Below are 15,485 nucleotides of genomic sequence, written 5' to 3'. Positions count from 1 at the left end.
CAGGACGCGAACAGACCCCAGAACCATCCAGAGAGGGGTCAAGTACCATTCTCTTGGTGGATGTTGCATGCAAGTTTGTTCAACTTCTGAATGGCAGAGTAGACATTAGGAGTGTAGTCCAGTATATAGACGCAGCAACTACTGTCAATGGCGCAACAGGCCCCTCTCTGATCAGCAAGGATAACTTCTAACACCATCCGGTTTTGCACAGCAACAAATCTCATAGCCTAAAGCTCAGCTGTAATATTCATCAAAATACCAGCTGTGGTGTTAATGCTACCTTCAACTACTCGTGTGAGGTGACGAATATTGAGACTGTTAGACATGGGCCCCCAAAAGGGTACAATACCCTTCATTGTGTCTGTGAACTGTTGCAAAGTGGAATCTGTTTGATCTCTATCTTCCGTGTTTATTATCCTTCTAACTCGGGGAAGGTATGCACTCTTACATTCTAATCAGTTATCCCTACGGTAGGTGGATGGTGCTATATACACTTGGAGAAGAAGGAAAGAGATATAACAAGTACCTGACAATCCCCAAGGAGGCCAAACATAAGCTAGAGACCCACAGACAAAATAGACATTATGCTGTGGGAGCAAAGGCGGACTACATATAGGTATAATTGCAATTGCTCTTGGCTACTTGTACTTCCCCTGTTCTCTGGACACAAGATCCAGCTGTTGTATTGACTACTGGTATTAGCATTGCTTTGTCCTTAGTAATATTACGTGTCTGGAAACATTTGAAGTATTCAGTAGCATTAAACCCCTAGAAGTCCGACACTTCATTTTGAAGCCACGTTACATTTTTCTCCTGTTCATATACATTCATACAGGCTGTTGGTGACAAAGTATCAGGGGCCCCTTGCTCCCTGGGAGTGAACCCTTGATGAACACTTACATATTCTAACACTGTATTATAATCAGCAGATGTCATATTCATAGTAGAAGAATGAAAAAGAATGTATACTATAGTAAAATGTTTAAACCACCCCTCACAGTTTCTAGATATGAGAATGGCATCAACAGCAAAATGCCACTTCTATGTGTAACTTGGGGAGTAGACCGCAAATCCAACAATTTGTAACATTGGAGGTACTATGGGCTTGATGCAGCATTTGCAAAAATACATTATCTACATATGTTTTGCAATTTTCCCCTTTGTGAGAGGCCAAAGTAACAAACATGTATTCAGGGGGAACAGGCTTTGTACCAACCAGAGAATGCACTGGATATTTCTCTTCTAAGAATCATTCTACTCCTAGTACTGTTGCTAAAAATATCACAACAATCACTACGAAAACTATTTTACTCTTCATGGACCAACTAGACTCATTCCGTTCTGAACGCGTGGCTACAAATGGCTGTTCTTCTTGAGCAATGGGTCGACCAAACGGGTGCATTGTGAAATCAACGGAAATGAATGCAAGCAAACTAGGGGTAAAAAGGGAAAGTTATCAGCGTCCGTTAGAGCCTCGCTGGCAGACTCCTATTGTTCATCAACGTTGGTGCTGTTGAGCACAGGCGGTGGAGCTATCGGATCAGCTCTTGAAGAATATCCCACGTCATACAGGATAAAGTACTCTCCCTCCAGGGGAGCACACTCAATCTATACTGTCCAATTCCTGAATAGTGCACCAATTGTGCCTTTCCCTCAACTAACTCCATTGGTACTGCAGCAAAGTATACCCTAACCAGTACAGTCCGTCCGTAACTAGTCTGACTTCTCCTTCGGTGCATCATTCTTCCTTCGAGGGTACAAGTTGTACCTAGTCACTCCAGGCACAGAGGGGTCAGAAACTAGGGCTAGGTGCTCAGAGGACTCAGACACGGAGGGGCCAATGGACTGAGGCTCAAGCACAGATGGGCCAGCAGAACGGGACTCCTAGACGGCCCTGATCTCAGGTGGGACTGCCTCATCCAACAATGCCTCGTTCTCCTCCTCAGTTTGAGTCCATGTCAGCTGGGCATCGAGTAGAGGACAAAACAGGGCACCTGCTCCCCCTCAAAATACCCGATGCCTTCAAGGGCTCATTGGTCGTAAGGGAGGGAAAGAGGTACACAGCAGCAGTGCTGTAGGTGAATCCAGTTCTTTCAGCCGGCAACCTTGACTGCACTATGGGTGGCAAGGAGTACTTGTACTGATCCCTTTTACCACAGCTCCAAGGCTTTCTTGCGTTGAAAATTATGAGTGAAGATGTAGTTGCCAGGCCGAATATCATGCGTGGACCCCTTTGGTGCAGGCGGTAGGATGTCCTGGAACTGTTGGTGAATAGAGCACAGACTTTTAGTTGACTCATACAGATAGTCCACCAACAGAGGGTATTCAATCTCCGAAAACATTTTGGGGCGTGGAACGCTCCAGACATTTGCTGGGCGTCCGAACACAACTTCATAGGGTGACAGCCGCGTTCTGGAGTGGGCTGTTGTTCTTGTTGACAAGAGGGCTAATGGTAAAGTATCTAGCCATTGTAACCCTGTACTCACCTGTATCTTTGCCAACTTCAGTTTCAAATACCATTGTACTTCTCAACCAGGCCTGCTGACTAGGGGTGGTTCGCAGCATGACATTTTTGTTTGATGTGGAGTCCTTCACAAACCAATTGTATCATTCTTAGTGAGGCAAACACAAAATGAGACAGAAGTTAGTTTTGATCACGGCTCAAAATGGTGGCTAAATACAAAATGGTGCAGTGAATGCTAACTTAAACTATACAGTGCATGGGAAATTCGTGAAAAGCAATTTTCTAATCCAACTATCCCTTATAACCACTACATCTGATCTCAATGCTACAAGGAGCTAAAATCTCTTTTGTTCATTTGGAAAATACCATTAAGGTGCCCCCATGACACCCTAAGGAACATTAAGTGACAGAAAACCTTGATAAATGAGACCCTCTGGAGCGTGGCAGATGGCTTTTACAGGTAACAATACTGGATTTAAGGCATGGGACATGACAGGAACATCCAAGTTTGTAGAGGTCTGGACTTTGAAGCATATTAAATTGTTTGGCTAACTGTCCGAGGACTTTGCCATCCAAAAAATTCTTTATATACCTGCAGCTTCCCCATGCCTTTCACTTTTATAGAGCCAGGCTGACAGCAGTGATTGAATGCAGCCTTTGGAATCCAAGGTGACAAATGAAGAACTGGGAGGTAACAGTATCTCTAGGAACTATGGATTTTTGACAGTAGCACACCTGATATATATGTAAAATTATTAGAAAAAGTAGAAAAAGATCTGGGTGAACTGGAAGAGGACAACTGGACAGTACGAAGATAGCTTCAGACATCCTGATCATCTCCTCGTACCTGAGGTAAATTTAATTCAACTACTTCCACAGAGTTTACTATCATCTGTCAGGCTGTGCCAGAAGGGCAAAGGTTCCAACCCCAGTTGTATACAGTGCCAACATATAGTTCATTCCTTCACTTAGTTTGCCAATGCCCAGGGATTGGACACTATCGGCCCGCAAACAAATAATAAAATAGGGCAGATAGTGGGACAACCAGTATTATATGATCCAACAATGTCTCTCAGGGAATAATTGAGGATTGGGAGGAGCTGGAAAGCTCATGAAAGATCCTAAGGGTTAACCTACTAGTGCTGAAGTGAGACTAAGAAACACAGAGATGGAGAAGCCTAGACCCCGTCATTGAGGGTGAATTGCTCAGGGGTTTGGACGCGTGTTCCAACGCTGAAGAAACTGTGTACAAGGCCGGGGGATTTTCAAAAAAGTTTCATAAGATTGGAGCCAGGTGGAATGCAGTGGGAAAGTACACCTCATTGCAGATGCTCCAAGTGGTTTGAATTATTGGTGATAACATACTCTATGATTATATATGCAACACACTGTAGAGTGAGAATTGTTCCAGATGTGTGTTAATGCTGCCACATGCCTGTGGAACAATTCTTTGACAGTGCTTTTTTTCTCAGAAAAAAATAAAAAAAATTATATAATATAAAAGAGAGAACAAGACTTTTCCACCTTCCTATTGAAAAGTCTGTCATGTCCACCAGAGGCTGGCACCATCACTCCTAACCTCAGAAAAAAGACAACATGTTTGTCACTTCATCCGCCGATCTGATCCTACGCAATGCAACCTAAAATGCAAACAAAGCAAATGATGTCAATTGTGTCACTGTAAGGTAATTTGCTCATCTTGTGCTTTTGTAAACCCCTTCCTCTGTTTCTTTAACTGGTTTGAGGTGCCTAATAATGCCAATCTCTCTGTAAAGCACTCTGCTGGCCATGATAGTTCAGCACTTTATATGTACACCCAAAATTAATGGAAACATTGAAGATAATTTCTAGGGCTCTGAGTCCAAACCATTGGACTTTTTTGTTGGTTTGTGCGAAAAAGCAAAGATATTGTTCAAATGTGAATCCTAGACTCGATAATATATTTTAATATTTTTGTGATATTAAATTTGAAGTGGTTTTCCTGATTGCGAGTGTTGGAAAGTCATCCAGTGTCCTGGGCACCCCCAAACGTTTTGCTGATTGGTACTGGTGGCAACTAACTCTTACTGACCCTGGGCTCTGCCTAATCATGGCCCAGGGCCAGTGCTATACTGAAAGAGACACATTTAGAATACAGTGAAAACACCTGCATACACAAGGGTACACTATGGGTTGGGGCACCCCAGTGATTGGTATGACCTACCCTATGAGGCCTTAGTACATAATGGGGCTAGGGGATTGAAACTACCTCTCAGTCTGTAGTATATAATAGGGCATGTCAGTTTAGAGGCCAGCAGCACTTTCTGCTCTTGCATGTGTGCACTGCTGAAGCTTGAGGTCAGTTTCAAAGTGGCTCTGTGTTGCAGGACTGCTTTTAAAAAGTAAATTGGGCCCAAACTCGACTTTGGTATTTGGGGTACTAAAAAATTATAACCTACAATGTTTGAGCATATTAGTTACCCCCAGCGTCTCCCCTAGGTGTCCCGGTGGGAAACAGGCATTTATAAGGAAGACCCTTATAAAATTGATTTTTATACGCCCTGGGTTAAGTGAAATTGCACATTTCGCTCCCTACATTGTGTGATTTCCAAAATAGACTTTGGTGCTAGGAGCACTGTGGGGGGAGGATCTGCAATATTTTTACATGTTAAGAACCCCTAAAGACTCCCCAAGGTGATCCAGGGGTGGGAGTCCTGTAGATATATGCAGAGTACTTATAAAATATGTTTTTGTAAGTCCTGGTACTGGACAAATGGCCCAAATAATTTTCCCATTGCAAATCCATTACCATATAGGTTAACATGGCAAGAAGTTATTAACTGCTAACTCTTGATAGGAGAATGCCATAAATACCATTCAAAGACTTCCCAGAAGCGTATTGATAAGTCCAGCAACATGATATTATTGAATTTCCTCTAAAATGTAGCGACAAGAAGTTATAAGACTTTCTTGTTTGTGAGCCCAGATTTAGCGTTCCAGCGGTCTGTCCTGATTGGTAAGAATTAAGTGGATTAAACAGGCTCCTTTGAAGAGGTGATAAAGAGCCCCTGGAGTTAACCAGCTCTGCCGGGAGGGCAGTGTTCTGTTACACTGGAATGCAAGAGCAGGGGGAAGAGTCGTAAACAATGGACATCGAGGAAGGGGAAGACACTGGTGTCATTTACAACTCTACTGTTTTGAACCCAGCCAGATGCTAGGCTTAAGGAAGGAATGAGCAGATGCAAGGAAGAGAGACTAGGAGATTGGCCTTACTAGGGGTGTGGTCAACCAGCTCTTCTCTCCCTGCTGGAAAATCAGCCATTATGAATTTGGAAGAATTGGTGCACTCTGGGACAAAAATAGTGCCACACTCTGCAGGAAGTGGTCATACCTTGGGGCGGTATCCTCACCCTTTTGGACAGGAGTGGCCTCCTGCTTGACCCAGAGAACTTGTAATAAGTATCTGAGAGGGGCAGAGCCTCCCAGATCTGCTGCCTGAAACTTAAAAAAGTAAGACGGGCCATACTGAAAGGTTTGATGTGCATTTCCTAAGATTCTGAAGATTGCACCTTCCGCTTCATCTGGAACTACAGCCCTGTTGACTACATTTCTGTAAAATGACTAAAGAGTGAAATCCCTGAAAGCTACAAGTTAACAGAGCTCACCTGGAAAATCACCATCAAGAATCCTAAACCTGGAGAACTACCAAGTGGATTGTGGGAACTGAAGTCCCCAACTTTCAAGGATCATTTTGGAGATTCAGAATGTTATGTTATGTTAATTCTGCTTATATAGCGCATGGCTACCCCAGCAATGGGGCGTCCCAGCGCTGCGGACAAACCTAGAAGCAGTGCAACACAGCAGAGAAAGTGGAGCTAGATGGAAGAGAACAGCCAAGTTTTAATCTGTTTGCGGAACAGCAGGTGATTAGAAGTGGCCCGAGCCCCAAGTGGGATCGAGTTCCACAGCTTCGGCGCCAGATGCCTAAAAGAGCGACCACCAGCTCGGCACCTACGGATCTTAGTCGTGCGTGCCAGTGACAGGTCGGCTGAACGAAGGGCGCGCGAGGGGGCATAGAAGGAACAGAGTCCCAGCAAGGTTTGAGGGGCGGTATTATACAGGATTTTATGAGTTAGACAGAGGCTTTTGAACTGGATACGTTGTTTAACAGGAAGCCAATGTAGCCGATGGAGGATAGGGGAGGTGTGGCATTTTTTTGGCAGAGCGAATAGAATGCGCGCCGCGGCATTCTGAGCTCTCTGGAGTCTGTTTATCACCGTCAAGTTAGAACCTAGCATCAGAACATTGCAGTAGTCTAGATGGGATAAGACTAGGGCCTGAATTATAGTCTGGCGGATGCAAGGCTCAAAGAATCCGAGGATAGGTTTAAGAGAGCGCAGGCGACCATAACAGGTGCCTGCCACTCTCTTGGCATGAGTTTCCATGGAGAGTGAGTTGTCCAACATCACACCCAGGTTTTTAACAGCCTCTTTAGGGACAGGAGAGGGTCCCAGAGTGGGAGGCCACCAATGTGCGTCCCATTTCTCGGTATCCTTACCTACAATGAGTATCTCCGTCTTGGAAGAATTTAGCTGGAGAAAGTTCTGTGACAGCCAGTTCGATATAGCCAGGATATCTTACTGGAACTTAATTTGGTCAGCCCCACTGTTCTTAGAGACGGAGAAGATGAGTTGTGTATCGTCCGCGTATGATGTTAATTTGATGTTACGATCCCTGGCCAGCATGGCCAGGGGGCGGACGTACACATTGAACAATGTGGGGCTGAGCGCAGAGCCCTGCGGGACTCCACAATCCGGGGGATGTATGCTGGATGAGTACGGCGGGGCGTGCACTTGGAATGAACGGTCAGATAAAAACGACGTGAACCATCCCAAGGCACTCTCCCTGACTCCGATCTCCCACAGTCTCGCAAGCAGGATCCTGTGGGAGACCGTGTCGAAAGCCGCGCTCAAATCCAGCAGAACCAGGGCAGATGTCTCACCCTGGTCCAGCCCCTCCCTCAGATGTTCCGTAACGGCTAGCAGAGCAGATTCCGTGCTATGTTTAGCACGGAAGCCGTGCTGTGATTCGTCCAATATTCCATTCGACTCCAAGTAAGTGGTTAGAATGGAATTAACATGGGCCTCCATCACCTTGGCAAGATAGGGGAGCAAGGAGATGGGTCTAAAGCTGTCAGGTCTAGTGGGATCTAATGATGGCTTTTTTAGAAGAGGGACGACTTTAGCATGTTTCCAGGATGGGGGAATGGTCGCAGACTGAAGTGAGTTGTTAATTAACGTCCGCCCTTCTCGTAAGATGGAATCCTGGAATAGTCTGAATAGTTCTGGCTTAACAGGGTCTTCCGGGGAACCAGATTTGACTCTTTTGATCAGAGAGTCCATCTCAGTTTGCTCAATAGATGGTAAGCATTGTAGTAAGAATGGCGAGTCGATGGACCCCATGAGGTTGGAATTAGCATTGGGTCTATCTGAGGTCAAAGAGTTATAAATCCCTTTGACTTTGTCTACAAAGAAACAGGCCAGCTCTTCACATTGGGCATCGGACGCAATTAAATTACCTGGACCTTCTGGTGTCTTGGTCAGATCTTTTACTAAGGTGAAAATAGTTTTGGAGCGATTGGTGCTGGAGTTGATCAGCTCTGTGTAGTATTTGGCTTTAGATAGTTTTATAAGTTTGTGGTAGGCTTTAGTAGCTACTCTAAAGTTGATTTTAGCCAAATGATCGTACGACCTCCTCCAGAGGCGCTCCAACTGCTTACATTGTTTTTTCTGTAATGTAAGGGCCTCAGAGTACCACGGATGAGTTTGGCCCCTCTTGGGCCTAGAGCACTTCATAGGAATGAAATGGTCGAGTGATTCTTTTATCCACTCCCTATAGGCTGTATCGGCCTCGTCCAGGTTGCTCGGCCAAGTGGGGCAGGAGGAATGGAGTCTAGCTTCGAACGCTGCATTGTCAAGCTTGTTCCAGGGGCGTCTCTGCAGCGGAGGTGGTGGCTTTTCCCTGCATCTAGCTGGAATCTGGATAGTAGTAAAAACCGGAAAGTGATCTGTCCAGGTAAGAGGACCGGGAATGGAGGCAGACGCTTCCTGGATGTTCGTGAACACCGGATCTAATAAATGGCCTGCCTGATGCGAAGGCCCTTCGACCAACTGGATAAGCTGGCAGGCTTCCATATCACCCAGAAACTTCAATATAGTGGGCGAGTCACGACATTCAAGATGAAGGTTAAGGTCCCCCAGTACACTGAAATTAGCTGGCTGTAAGGCCAGTGCAGTGATGGTTGCCACCAGCGATTCTTGAAAGGCAGTGGCTAAGCCGGGGGGACGATAGATTAGGAGCCCCGTAAGGGTGAAGGTGTCAGAAACCCGTGCCTTAAATACCGCACTTTCACAGTTTGTTATGGTTATGGGGTTGAGGGTGCAGGAGTATATATCTTTAAATATCACTGCTATACCACCACCTCTACCTTTTGGTCTATTCTGAAGGCATATAAGGTACCCCGGGGGTAGCGCCAAGGTGGAAATGGCCATGGTGTCGTCGGTTAACCATGCTTCCGTCAGAAATAGGAAGTCAGGGGAGTGGTCTACGAGGAACTCATGGATATCCTCATGATGTTTCACTAATGACCTGCAGTTGAGACTCACTAAGCTTAACTTTGTAGGGGACTTAGCTGCTAAGGTTGCAGGGGCTACTAGTTGGCTAGTCCCTGAGGCCTTGAAGCCACACTGGTCGCATTGAGCGCAGAGAGAGCCAGGGGACCACAAATGAGGTGTACATCCTGCCTGTCTTCCGATAGTAATCAGCTCCTCCCGGGCATAGGGGGCCATTGACTGGCTGGACGGCCAGGGGTCAGGACGACTGGCGACGGACTAGCGCGGACGGGCGCAGACGGGCTCGAAAGAGATTCAGAATGAGCCACTTCTTATTGCTATAGCAATGGAGCCTCTAGTGGTGAGACTCAGGCAACTTAATGTAAGTCTGGGGCATTGGTTTCATGACTAGGGGACTAGTGGTCTCAATGTACGTGGATGATGTCACACTTTATAAATGCACCCCTCAGGAATATCTTGCCTCCAGAACACATGAGGTCTTTTTTTGGAATTTTTTTGGGTATACAGATAAATTGGTACCCATGGTAGCCCCCTACATGTCCCTGTACCAGGTGGCAGGCACTGTGCAGTGCCTTCCACACAGTGCGGGGACAGGCACAGGATGCTTTTTTAAACATTGCGGGGGTGCTGCTGGCAGCAGCCACCGCCGCAATGTTAACTGCCAGAATTCAACCACCGCGGTCGGATTTAGTAATTGGACCAGCAACTTTCCCGCTACCATGGCGGTAGGAGTAATTTTCCGATCGCCATCCTAATAGACCCCCTAGTTCGGAAAATAGAGGGATTTCTAATATATAAGACAAGACAAAAAAACAAACATCTAATCAGTACAAACAAAGATTTGACATTTTTAAGAATTTACTGAAAATAGTGCCAAAAAGCTCAAAGTGCCAACTGTGGCTATCTGGTTGCTCTGGACTCTGGACTGGGCTAAGCCACAAGTTCAGTCCTGCCCATGATGCAGCTGAAGGGACCCAGTTAGGCGCGCTGAATTAACTACTTACGTCCTAGTTTGCAGAGATTTGCGAGGATCCATGTTGAAGATAGGTTGAGCAGCTGAAGTGATGCTTCTGCTTGAGGTTCGGTGAGGCTGTGATGCGCAGTCCTTTATTGTCATCAAGGATCCCGTTGATGAGGGCTTGCGCTGCAAAGTCCGGCATCAAGGATGCGTTGCGCAGTCAGAGCAATGTGTCGCTTCTCATCGTCATGGCTGTCAGCGACATGAATGTGAGGGCCTGTGCAGCAGATGCATCATGCAGCTGGGGTTCCAAAGATGTTGTGGACTGTGGGAATTATGTGGGTTTTGCAACCAGTCCAATCCACATAGCAGCATTGATATGATGATTTTGCTCTTGGTTGTGTGGCACAACACAGGGACTGCATTGGTTCTGCTGAATACACAGAGGCAGGCCGAGACCTTAAAGGCCACTTTCAAGGGTCCAGGACTGAAGTGGCTACACTTGGCGGCTAGACTGGCTGAGTCCAGGTACTGGGTCAAGCTTGTTAGAGCCTGGGGGGCGAAGTCTAGTTGGCTGCAAGATGGCTGATCCTTGGAGAGCTCCGCCACCCGAAACCAAATTCCTGCAATTATCTGTCACATAGCAGGCCCACCAGAAGACCAGAAGATCCCTCCACTGGGGCAGCTACTAGATTCCTCGGTGTACCTGCAAGTGAGGTTTGGTGCCATTCGGCTTATATTTGGAACCTGCAGTGCAAGAGATTGGCCTGCGGCCTGCTGGCACCAGAGAGTGGCCTGAGCTGCGCAGAAACAGAGAAGGCCATCAAGGGGGACACTGCGAGCTCTGAAGTGAATGCCTGTGGGGGGGATGTTTGGGGGGCCGTTCTACTCCTTGCATATCTAGTGATTTCTTGGTACCTGCACACTGCTGGTGGGGCTAGATTTGTGGGATTGGTCTGCTGCGGTGCTGTGCAACCGGCTGTATGGATGGCCCGGGCAGGTCTGTGCTTCTTCACCAGTGACCCATGATGTGGCTGCTAATGCCCTGCGGCATTGGCCGCCCTACCATCGCATGTGCTATTGTGCAGCTTGCCTAGGTAGTCTGCCCAGGCACCGCAGCATGCTCTAAAAGGGATATTGCTGTGCACTGTTGCACTGAGACTGGTGAGTGCACCCCCATCTCTTACTCACGTCCTGAAACATACATCGTGGACTTCAGGGTATGTCCAGGACTTGGTTGCGGTGAGAGCCACATATTTACCTTCTGCTCATCTCCCACCTGATCTGGCCCTCAACGAGACTTCTTCAGGTGAGAAGAGCTGTATGCGCTCTCACTAGCACTGACCTGCGGGCACTTATCATTATGGTACAGTCTCAAGGCCCATTCTCTCTGCATCACCCACCCCAGGACTTTAAACCTGGTCATGCCCCTGGGAGCGACAATCATCTGGGGTGAGATGGGCCTCTGAGAAGACCCATTGCCACCTGCCTGGACAAGCTCTTTTCTTTGAGGCTTTCCACACAAGTGGGTGTTGATGCCTACCGCATCACAAACGAACACTGCTCACAGTTTGTCCACACATCCTGCCACTCATCCTACTTCATGGTGATGGGCAAGCATGATGCTCGACAATGAATACATAACATTGAAGGCAAACTGCTTGCAGCACAAGCACCAGTTGAATCAATACCAGAGAAACAAACTCTCCTTCTATCCAGATTGTACCCTGTTGGTCCAGGCCATCCAACAGGAATTCCTGCTTGCCAAGGGATTGCTCCTAAAAGCAGAAATTTCATATGCACTCCATATGCACTCCCTTATATCCCGCCAAACTATGCATCGCTTTTGAAGGTAAAACTCATGGGCTTTTTTTCCGCTTCCAGGGATGTTTCCCAGACTTACCACTAAATTAATGATGGGACGGGTAGGGTGGGAGGTAGGGTTGTTCTCCTCAACCCTGTTTGGTGGTTGGAGTGGGAGGAGGGAGGGTTGGATTTACTAATTTTTACTTTTTTTGCTGATGTTTTATTTCCTTTCCTGGACCCTGCCACAGTATGCTATTTCACTCCCATCCATCTGCACAATGTACACTGTGCAACACACCTGCATATTCACGATATCTCCTTGCCACATTGTAAAATGACATCAACAATATGCCTCACTTGGAATATTCAGCAATTTGATGTTCACAAAAAGAGGCCGCTTAGCCGATGCATATCTCTCCAGACACTGGGTAAACATATGCTTTCTACAGGGCATGCACCTCACACATTCTTCTGCTCAGGGGCTGCATGCCAAAGGGTGCAGAGAAACTCATTCATCATTATACTCTAATTATACACTCCAATTATGCCAGAGGTGTTGTTATTCTGCTATGTAGAGGTCTGCCATGGCACTTGAAACGTACCCTCATTGACAAGGATGGTCGTTATATTATCCCAGCGGACACCTTGCACGGACAGCCGATGATTTCAGCAGCTGTTTATGGCCCAAACGTAGATGACCCTGAGGTCTTCTCCAAGCTCTGGAAGCTGATGGTTGGCTTTTGGGCTGTATTATGGGAAAGCGACTTTAATGTGATACTAGATGATCAGATGGTTTGCTCCGGGATCTTTAGACACCTGCATCCTAATATAGCAAAGACACACAACACAATGATACAAGGTAATTACTTACAAGACATCTGGAGACAAACACATGCAGAAAGTTTAGAAGGCACCTGCCTCACTACACAACATAACTCATGGTCCAGAATAGATTACTGGTTGGTTTCCAGAGATGCCCTGACATGGGTCACCAGACTCCTCCACACCCTCTGCGCTGCTCATGTGTGACTAAATAGGATGCTATCTGATCCTTCCCAGATTACCTGTAGAATGAGACAGGGAGATCCACTCTTGACACTTCTTTTTGCTATAGCAATGGAGCCTCTAGTGGCGAGACTCAGGCAACTTAATGTAAGTCTGGGGCATTGGCTTCACGACTAGGGGACTAGTGGTCTCAATGTACGTGGATGATGTCACACTTTATAAATGCACCCCTCAGGAACATCTCGCCTCCATAACACATAAGGTCTTTTTGTTTGGCATTTTTTGGGGTACACAGATAAATTGGTCCATACTATTCCCCCTTACTGACAGTATTCAGCCTTTCTACACGGAGCATCCCTGAAATGGGCAGCTGACCCGGTTTGTTACCTGTGCCGCAATAAAGGTAAGTGCGCTTTTATTTACCTTAGTTGTAATTTTTATATGATACATATTTATTGAGGGGGGGGGTGGGAGGCGTGGAAAGGAGCGGAGCTCCACAGAGTTTTTGATCAACTCTGTAGAGCTCCTCATAGAGCAATTCCATCTGCTTTGCCAGAAATTAGATAAGATACTGATAAGCTGCTGCTGTCTCTCGCATTATGGAGAGCAATAGCAAAAATGGTCATCCTACCCAAATTCCTCTATCTCTTTCTTAATATACCAATTCCCCTGACAGGTCAGTTTCTACGGCGTTTGTGGTACGACTAAGGGTGGGCGTAGTTCGCGAAGTAGCGCTACGCGAAGTGCACTTCGCACTACGCGAACTTCACGTAGCACTACGCGAGCTGCGTAGTGACATGTTCGCACTGTGCAAGATGTGTTTTCAATGATTGCACAGTGTGGACAAGCATCCGGCACTGTGCAATCATTGAAAACTGCATCTTGCACAGTGCGAGCTGTAGTTTTCTGCTGCTGGAGTAGATTATTACTCGAGCTGCAGCTTTCTCAACGCGAACTGGTAGTTTCTCATTGAGAGTGGTCGCGAGCATGCGCAACCTCTCACAATGAGAAACCTTACCTCCCCGCGTTGAGAATCTCGCTGGGATGTCATTTTGCTTGCTCGCGGTCGCGAACATGCCGTTCAGGACCGCGAACAAGCAAAAAATGAGCGCTGCACTACGCTACGCTGCACTACGCGTGTTCGCACTGTGCTACGTGCAGCTCGCGTAGTGCGAAGTTGCGCAAACTTCGCAAACTCCGCGAGCGTAGCGTAGTGCTTCGCCCAGGGTTAGGTATGACCTTGTGGCTCTGATCTGGGCAGGCAAAAAAACTCAAGTATAATGGGAACTCCTCACTTTGCTCCTTGATCAGGGAGGGCTGGGAGTAGCTAACATGACATTATACGCCTTGTGCTCCCAGGCACAGAATTTACACCATTGGACTCACCCACCACATATCCAGCCCCATGCGGCCATAGTAGCCAACTGAACAGCTTCATGGCCCCTGATCATAGCACTTACAAGGCACTGAGTGTGAGAAAGACATTGTGAAGTGTGTGCATTGGGCATGGGATTGCTTGAGAAAGCGAGCTAGACTTCCCTTTTGGACACAATCCTCAGGTACAATATCTACAAGACCGGGGCAATAGACTGCTGGCACCTAGCCCATACCATTATAACCTTTTCAGATGTGTATCCTTAGAACTAATTCATACTGCCTTTTGAAACCAATATATCATCAGCTCCCAACACCGTAGACATCCTTTTATAATAAACTTAGGGCCACCTGCAGTGAACTACAAACACCTTCCCAGCCCCTCTACTGACACTTCCAGCATTAGAACACATCGTCACCACCATCTCACTGCAGAAACTGACAACTTGCCATTATGCCATAAGGCAGTCCTCTGCGCCACTTCTGGTGGGGGTGGCAAGTATGGCATGGGAGGCCCTTAAAACAGAAAAACAATGGTAATTTTGCTGTGGACAGCTGGAGACCCTCCACCCAATTACAGACTGCACTTGGTACACCGATTCTACTGCACCCCAATGCAGCGTTTTAAAATGGGACTCATTGCAGATCTACACTGCCTCAGGTGTGTTTTCTCTAAGGCCTCATTCATTCACCTCACATGGTAATGCCCGTGGGTAGCAGCATTTTGGGAAGGAGTGAGTTAGAACTAGGGTTTCTGGTTGGCTAAGATAGGCACCTAAGCCAGGAAGAACCCACCACTCTCGTAAGGGCAAATAAGTAACACACCAAAGATAACCTGTGTTCACCACCCCCTGGTAGCTTGGCGCAGGGCAGTCAGGCTTGTCAGTAACACAATAAATATACCACAAAAGATGATTCCACATAAAGCTGTTTACAAATATAGGGTACATTATACATAAACCATAGACCAAAATACCATAAATCAGTAATTAGTCTGCCACACAGACAATGGACACAACTTCACAATGAGTGCAATAAGGGAAAGACTATGAGGTTGCAGACATCATGAAACAACAATACTGTGCATAATATGCAAATCCTGTTGCAATATTCTTTGCCCGATAGTGCAAGGCATAAGGACATATGTTAAAACACCAGGGCATAAAATTCAGCATGTAAGTTAGAGGCAAAGCACATAATTACCCAGTATCACCATAAAAACACAGGTCGTAGAGAACTTGTGTCTCTATTGGATCTGTTACGGTGG

This window comes from Lissotriton vulgaris, chromosome 4_1 (genome assembly GCF_964263255.1).
Source record: "Lissotriton vulgaris chromosome 4_1, aLisVul1.2, whole genome shotgun sequence".
NCBI lineage: Eukaryota > Metazoa > Chordata > Amphibia > Caudata > Salamandridae > Lissotriton > Lissotriton vulgaris.
This window is presented reverse-complemented; position numbering follows the sequence as displayed.